Consider the following 8,173-nt stretch of genomic DNA (forward strand, 5'->3'; position numbering starts at 1 on the left):
GTGAAGGGGGTGTTCTTTTTATGACTGAAACCCAACTACAATCATGTTTGTAACCAAGGTGCTTGAATAAAGATATTTAAAAAGATGAAAAACTACCAGTTTTTGCAATAAGCTTTACCTTCTCCGTGAAATATTATATAATGAACACATTATGTAAATCAGCCAATATTTTTAAAAATAATTAGCATGTAAAATTGTACCCATTTCAGGTAATCAATTTAATAATTTGATATTGTTATATACTATGAAATGATCACCACCCAAAACCCTAGTTACCATCCACAGTTACACATTTTTATTTTTGTGATTTTGGGGGGGGGGTCTGTTCTTTCTTATACATAAATTTATTTAAAAAACACGCATTACATGGTTGATCATAATACATTTGTTCCCAGGTAAGTGGGAGTAAAATTATTAAAAAAAAAAGAAAGAAGAAAAGAAGAAAGTATTACAGCAACAAAAAAATTTATGAAAATTATTGCATCATACAATGATGACATTAAGTCATTATCAAAAGATTTACTAAGCTCTTGTTGATAATTGATATTTATGTGACTTCTTTTGTTTTTGAATATTAAGTTGATTCAAATACACATTGGCATCTAATCTAATCTAGTGTGTTTCTATTGGAATGACAATATTACAAAATTTGGAGTACTCATGTCGTCCAGAAATTCCAAGCACTGTGGTTTTTGTGGGGTGTGGTTTCTGCTTCCAGGCCTCTGGAAGTACAATAAGGTGAGGGTTAGGGAAGGTGTAGGTATCACTCCAAAAATGTCATGGTGATATCAGCCCAAATATTGGCATACCTGGAACTTTAGTCAGATTGGTGTCTCTGCAGTGAATCATAGTTGAGTGACAATTGTCAGTGGTAGATGTATCTGGCATTGCTTTGGCAGGGCAGAGACCTGGCTTATCCTCTCCGCCTAAGTCCCTCTGCTTTCAGCCATGTGACTGGTGTGCCTCTAATTTATCATAGCTTGGTTAATTTCACTTTCAAGAATAGATTGAATCTAAGGAGCTGGCCTGATGACTGCATTTGGGGAGCAATTTTCTTCATTTTGAATAACTTTTTTTTTTTTTTTTTGCTTCCTTTGAAGAACTTCACATTGACTAGTCCCTTCTAGCATATAGCTTTGGTGGGATTTTGGTTTTCAGGTTTCCAAATTGCAAGTAGGGATGCTCAAGTATCTCTTGATCTAGCACTGGTTAATTATTGTAATTTGCCACTCTGTGATCTAGGATGGGCAGCTTTAATTGGATCTGTGTAAGGTACTTGTAATTAGATGATCAGAGATAAAAGTTCTATTATCCCTGGATTACAGGTTATGTGTATATGACCCCAGAACCCTGCATTCATGTTGCAACTATTAGAAGAAAATAAATCTGCAGGCAGGAAAATGACATTGACACACTGAGAATAGAAGAAAGGCAGAATAGAGACAGAAGAGGCCTTCAAGATATTGTCTGAGTTTCCTGATTCATTCACACTTCAATTTACTATCTTCATCCCTTCCAGCAATAAAAATCAAAAACTTCACTTTTTTGCCTAAATTACTTGGATTTTAGTTCTGACAGCTTTCATCCAAAGACTCCTCATTAATATATATTTAATCTAAAGCAAGTGCATGATCATTTAACAAAAAATTATGAATAAACTAAAATTCTATAGTGGAAAATCATGCTGGGAATAAAACAAAATATGGTCACAGAGAACATGATGCTGTCTTCACATTTCTTCAAAGTCCCTTTGAAATTTCCCAGTAACATTTTTTCCACATATTTGTTCATCCCTCTGATGCCAAAAACTGTGATTTCCTAAAAATAAGTTTCTTCTAGCCCACATTAATTTTTTCCTTAAAGAATAATTTGCTATAGCCATGATACAAATCCCTCATACTTGTTCAGAGATCCTGCTGCAATAAGAAAGATTTCTAGCTTTCAGCTTGCAAAAAGTGATTTAAGAAGAAAAGTGTGAAAAACGAGTTGCAGCCAAAGGATGAAACCCAAAGGAGCCCATCATCCATGCTCAAGGCAGAAGAATTAGAGATATAAAATATAATAGGAACGGTCTTGTATGTACTAATTTCAGGACAGCTTGGTTCCAGGTGAAGTCTGCCTTCAGACTTCCTCTATATTATTGAATACAGGGTTTGCTGCCTCAGAGGGCAAACAATAAATTAGTTCTGGTCCCCCAGAGTCAGACAGATGGTACATAACTAAGATAAATTTCTTTTCTCCCCATATGTTAGATTATACCTTGTTTTACCCAAAACAAAAATCATCCCTGATTTCTTTGTATCTGCTTGTTTAGAACTTGGTTTCAACCCAAAACAAAGATTGTCTTATTGGTGATGGGAATGTTGCACTGGTGATGGGTGGTGTTCTTTACATGACTGAAACCCAAACACAATCATGTATGTAATCAAAGTGTTTAAATAAAAGAAATAGTTGGAAAAAAAAAGAAATCAAAATCTAAAAAAAAAAAAAAAACAAAAAAAAAAACTCCTATTAGATTCATTATCATAGTCATTCTATGCTGTCATCCTGCCAGGGCCCTATCTTGAGCTGTCTTTGTAATTCAGAAATTACCCTTCCTTCAGCTTTGATCCCTATAATGAGCAGGACATGATGGAAATGAGAAGTTATTTGTATTTACATTCAAGTTGTTCCTTTTTAAAGTAGGGGCTAGGGCTGGGGAGATGGCTCAAAGGGCTTGAGAGCATGCTTTGCCTGCTGGAGCTCCAATTTCATTCCCCAACACTACATGTTCTCCCAAGCACTGCAGGCAGCAGTGCCCTTTTACCTAGTAACTCTCAGTGCCACTGTGTGTGACCTTACCCCACCATCTCCAAAAAGAAAAGAAAAGAAACAAATATTAGACCTAGTGAAGAGTCTGGGGTTTCTTCCACCCCTGGAAGTCTTTTTTTATTTTTTATTTATTTATTTTTATTGTGGCCGAAGTACAAATCTTTCACAGTAATATTTAAGGTTGAAAGTCTTTTATTTTTTAAATTGAATTCTTTAATTGAATCACCATGAGATACAATTATAAAGTTGCTCATCACTTGTTGTAGTGACTTGACTTAGGCTTCAGAAGATCAGATATTGGCCATTCACCTTTGAATCTTGGGTCCCATCAATGGAACCACCATGGTTTTCTACACCAGCACCAGGAATCAGACTTCTACTAGGGAAGGTCCTACTGCTGCCCTGGCATAGACTTGTTCCAGAGTGGGTTCATATTGACACCCTGATGACTTGGTAACAGTAATAACCTGCTTTCAGGGCAAGGTTTTCTGCATTGCCACCTACTGGTGAGATGAAACCAGAAGATGCTCTATGTCACCCTTACTTCAACATAGGATTTGTGCAAAACCCAGGATCTCTAACTACAGAAATTTGATTGCAATAACCGTGATTGTGAAGAGCTTTTACTGGGACCACAGAGAAAGACTTTGGGGTTCAGCATGTAGTTGGTCTTAGGCCAGGATACTTTATGGGTAAGGTTTCCTGTTTTTAGACCAAATTTTTCATTTATATTTTCTCCATATTTTGCTGTGTCTATGCAAAAAATAAACAACAACAACAACAAAACTACACAAAACCTGCCACACATACACCTTTTTTAAGTTTTATTTATTGTATTTTTATTTCTTATTTATTTATTTGGTGTTTGGGTCACACCCGACAGTGCTCAGGGGTTACTCCTGGCTCTATGCTCAGAAATCGCTCCTGGTAGGCTCGGGGGACTATATGGGATGCCAGGATACAAACTACCGTCCTTCTGCATGCAAGGCAAATGCCTTGCCTCCATTCTATCTCTCTGGCCCTTTATTTCTTATTTAAATTGGGGCTCCTACCTTTTTCATAGACCTTTGGGACACAGATTACTTTATTTTACCATGTATTTCCACATTTTTCTATAAAACAACAAAGAAAGGAATAAAGAAAGGTTGGGGGGGCAGGGGCCAAGTGGTCTCAGATGAATTGGGCAGAAAATAAATAAAGATAGAACTAAATATCCAAGCCAAAGTCAACGATAATGGAATCAAGGGACCTAAGCGTTCACAATCTAAATTCAAAAGGGCCTATTACACTGGCAGGCCACAGGGCAAAGGGTGGTGGGATAGAATGCAGTCTGGGTCCATCAGTGGAGGGAGGTTGACACTGGTGGTGGGAAGGGCCATGAATCATTGTATATCTGAAATTCAACTATGAAGAACTTTGTAGATCACACTGTTTCAATAAAATAAAATTGCTCAAAAAAAAAAGATTGTCTTATATATAAACCTGGGCAGGACAGTGTCAGGATAGCCTGAACTATCTGCTCTTACTCAGTCCTTATTTCACCACCCAAGGGTGGTCTCTGTACTCTGTACTTCTGGCAGGCAGCTCCATATGAGATAGAAGATTGGCAGACTACACATGTTTCATCCTCATCCTGGTTTGGATTATTTCCTGCACAACCTACTTTAGACTTGTTCACCTAGGGTTGGATGGTGTGTGGGGTGATTTTAAACCAGTAGTTCAAATCAACCTTGTAATCATATGAAATTCTGGAATCCTTGGTTTCCTTAACCTTTGTTTCACCCTTGTTTCAAATCTGCAATACTGAAATTTTATAGTCATATTAGGACTAAGTTATCCAACCTAGCTCTCAACAGTTGAGTATTTGCTATATTAAGGTCTTACAAGCTCATTTATTTCTCTGAGCAATCCTACCTCCTTGGTAGAAGATAATATTTTAATTTACAAATGAGGTAGGTGAGTCTGAGAATACTAAAATTACTTAAATACTAAAATTACTTAAGCTTACTTGGTGCTATCCAAAATGCTACGTTAGAACTCTTTGCTATAAGTAAGAAAGGCATGAAAAATTTACGAAAGTTGATAGATTAGGTGTATACAGATAGCAGATGCAGTGCCATGAGTTTGATCTCTGGCACAAATACCACCCCCATGACCATAACACCAGGTCAGTATCACCAAGTCAAATATCACCAAGTTACTGAGAGTGGCCTTGTGTCTTAGCCCCCAATACTACTCAGAGATCTTATGGAGGAAAAATCAATTTATGCTATAATACACATCAACATATTGACTTTTCTTCACCAAAACATCCTGCTTTAGAAAAAGAAAGTCAGCAGAACAAATGGTGTGCTTAAGGATGTTGTTGATTAATGATGCTCACAAGCTCCTAATTCACTCACCCATTGGTAGGAGTCTATAATCGTGATGCTCTGTGAGTTGCACATATAAAGCATGCTGCAGTTTACTGAACTGCATGAGAAAAAGAGCCAGGATTTTAATCTATGCATAAATTTCTTCCAAGGCTCTCTATTTTGGGGTAAGAAATGTAGCTCAGTTCTAGAAAATATGCTTCATATGTATAAAGTTCTGGATTTGAGGCCCCAATGTGTGTGTAAGCAGAAGGATCTGCAATGACCTATAGTGATCTATATAGCTCTACCAAACCAGTTGGCTATTCCAAGACTAGATAAATGTATCCCCCAAAAGTATATGTTTCTTTGCAGAGGAAAAAAAAACAAAATGTGTTCAGATATTAAAAGAGATACTTTTCAACATGACCATGAAACTGCTTGCTGAGTGATACAATGAAGAGGCAAGAGTCTGCGTTGTCCCCTGACAGAACCCTCTCTGTGCTGAGCCACAATCTCTTTCTAGACTTGATTCATGACTCTAAGACTCTGTCACCTTGATAACTGAATGAATTAGTAAGGATTCCATAGAGGTCCAGCAAAAAATGAAAGGTAAGATTGATAAAAATAAACATCCAGGAGAAAAATATTGTTCTGAACAGTAAGGCCGACTCCTGGGAAGCCAGTGTCAGGAGTTGCATATGGAACAGTATAATGATTTATAGGACCAAGTGCTGAGATAACTGACTCTCTCCAGTCTTGAGACATGTCTATCTTGATATTTCCCTCTACAATAGACTTTTTCTTTCTCCAAAAGGGAAACAGTTCATTTTAGCTTAACTTATTCATTTATTCTTTCATACAAACATGTCTCAGGTCTTAGTAAGGGGTAGGTATTATATTGAACGCTTAAAGAAAAGTAAGCAAAACAACAACAACAACAACAACAAAAAAGTAAAATAAAAACCCTGGAGCATCCAAAAATTTCAAATATATCTTCTTACTTGGACCTATTCAAGGAAAACTATTCTGAAGTGCATTATTGAGAATCACTTCCTAGTGGTGCCTGAGGTCTAAGTCATTCTAGGCATAATCTGCAGGCAAAGCATATGGTCTAACCCATTGAACTACCTCTTGGGTCTCTACAGAGGGGATTTTTATGTGCAACTAAGTGTGAAATAACTGATATTGAGTATGTATCATGTATCGTGTATTATGAACTAAATCATAAAAACAACTAAAGAAATTCTTAGGCTATTTTCTTTTATACACAGCTTTTGAACAAATGAATAAATGCTTCAATATGACTTATTTAAAGCTCAGAATCAGTACTTTTAAAAAAAGAAGAAATAGAAGAACTTGGGCTTTAACAATAGCACAGCAGATAGGGCATTTACTTTGCATGTGGCTATCTAAATTTGATCCCCGGAACCCCATATTGTCCCCTAGTCTTGCCAAATCTCTGAGCACAGAATAATCTCTGAGCACAGAGCCAAAAATAAGCCTTGAGCACTTCCAGGTATTGCCCTAAATCTAAAAAACTAACTCACTCAGGGATATCTGAAAACAGTCCCCTTAATCACAATTCTATTCTGGATTTCCACAGGTAGGTATTGTTGAAAAGTAGGTGCAGAATTGTATGCTGGAATTAAGAAGAGAGATGTATAACTAAGGAGATAAGTACAATCAGAAAAGCTGAAAAGACTCAGGATATTCAGGATAACAGATTTGAGAGTTTTGCTAAATAAATTCTGAGCTTTTGATCAACTAAAAACAAGAAAACCTTCTTCAATAAACCTTCTTATAGTGATTTAATGATCTCACTGAGATATGCAATGGTTTTTACAATTTTTTTGCTTTTACTTCCTTTTCCTATCTTTCTTTTCCTTCTTCTTTCCTTCTCTTCCCTTTTCCTTTCCTTTCCCTTCTTTCCTTCCTTTCTCTTTCTTCTTTCTTTTTTCCTTTCTTCTTTCTCTATATTTTTCTACCTTCCTTCCTTCCTTCTTATCTTCCTTCCTTCCTTTCTTCTTTCTTTCTTTCTTTCTTTCTTTCTTTCTTTCTTTCTTTCTTTCTTTCTTTCTTTCTTTCCTTCTTTCTTTCTTTCTTTCTTTCTTTTTCTTTCTTTCTTTCTTTCTTTCTTTCTTTCTTTCTTTCTTTCTTTCTTTCTTTCTTTCTTTCTTTCTTTCTTTCTTCCTTTCTTCCTTTATTTCTATATATATAAAATATTTAAGCACCATGATTACAAGCATATTTGTAGTTGTGTTTCAGTCATAAACACAATATCCCCTTCATCAGTGCAACATTCCCACCACCAATGCCTCCCCTCCTTCCCCACCCCTGCCTGTATTCAAGACAGGCATTCTACTTCTCTCATTCTTTAACATTGTCAAGCTAGTTGTTAGTTTAATTATTTCCCTAACAGCATTAACCACTCTTTGTGGTGACCTTCAAATTGTGGGCCAGTCCTTCTGGCTTTCTAGCCCTTAACTCTATTATCTCTGGGGTTATTACAGTAATGCCTTTAATTTTTCTTAAAACCCATAGATGACTAAGACTATTCTGTGTCTATCTCTCTCCCTCTGACTTATTTCACTCAATAAAATAGATTCCCTGTACATCCATGTATAGGAAAATTTTATGACTTCATCTTTCCTGACAGTTGCATAATATTCCATTGTGTATATGTACCACAGTTTCTTTAGCCTTTCATATGTTGAAGGCATTTTTGCTTGTTTCCAGAGTCTGGCTATTGTAAATAGTGCTGCAATGAAGATAGTTGTGAGGAAGGAATTTTTGTATTGTATTTTTGTGTTCCTAGGGTCATATGGGACTTCAATTTACAGTTTTTTGAGAAATCTCCATATTGTTTTCCATAAAGGCTGAACTAGACAGCATTCCCACCAGCAGTGAATAAGAGTTCCTTTCTCTCCACATCCCCGCCAGCACTGATTGTTCTCGTTCTTTGTGATATGTGCCAGTCTTTGTGGTGTAAGATGGGACTTTATTGTAGT

This window comes from Suncus etruscus, chromosome 17 (assembly GCF_024139225.1).
Source record: "Suncus etruscus isolate mSunEtr1 chromosome 17, mSunEtr1.pri.cur, whole genome shotgun sequence".
NCBI lineage: Eukaryota > Metazoa > Chordata > Mammalia > Eulipotyphla > Soricidae > Suncus > Suncus etruscus.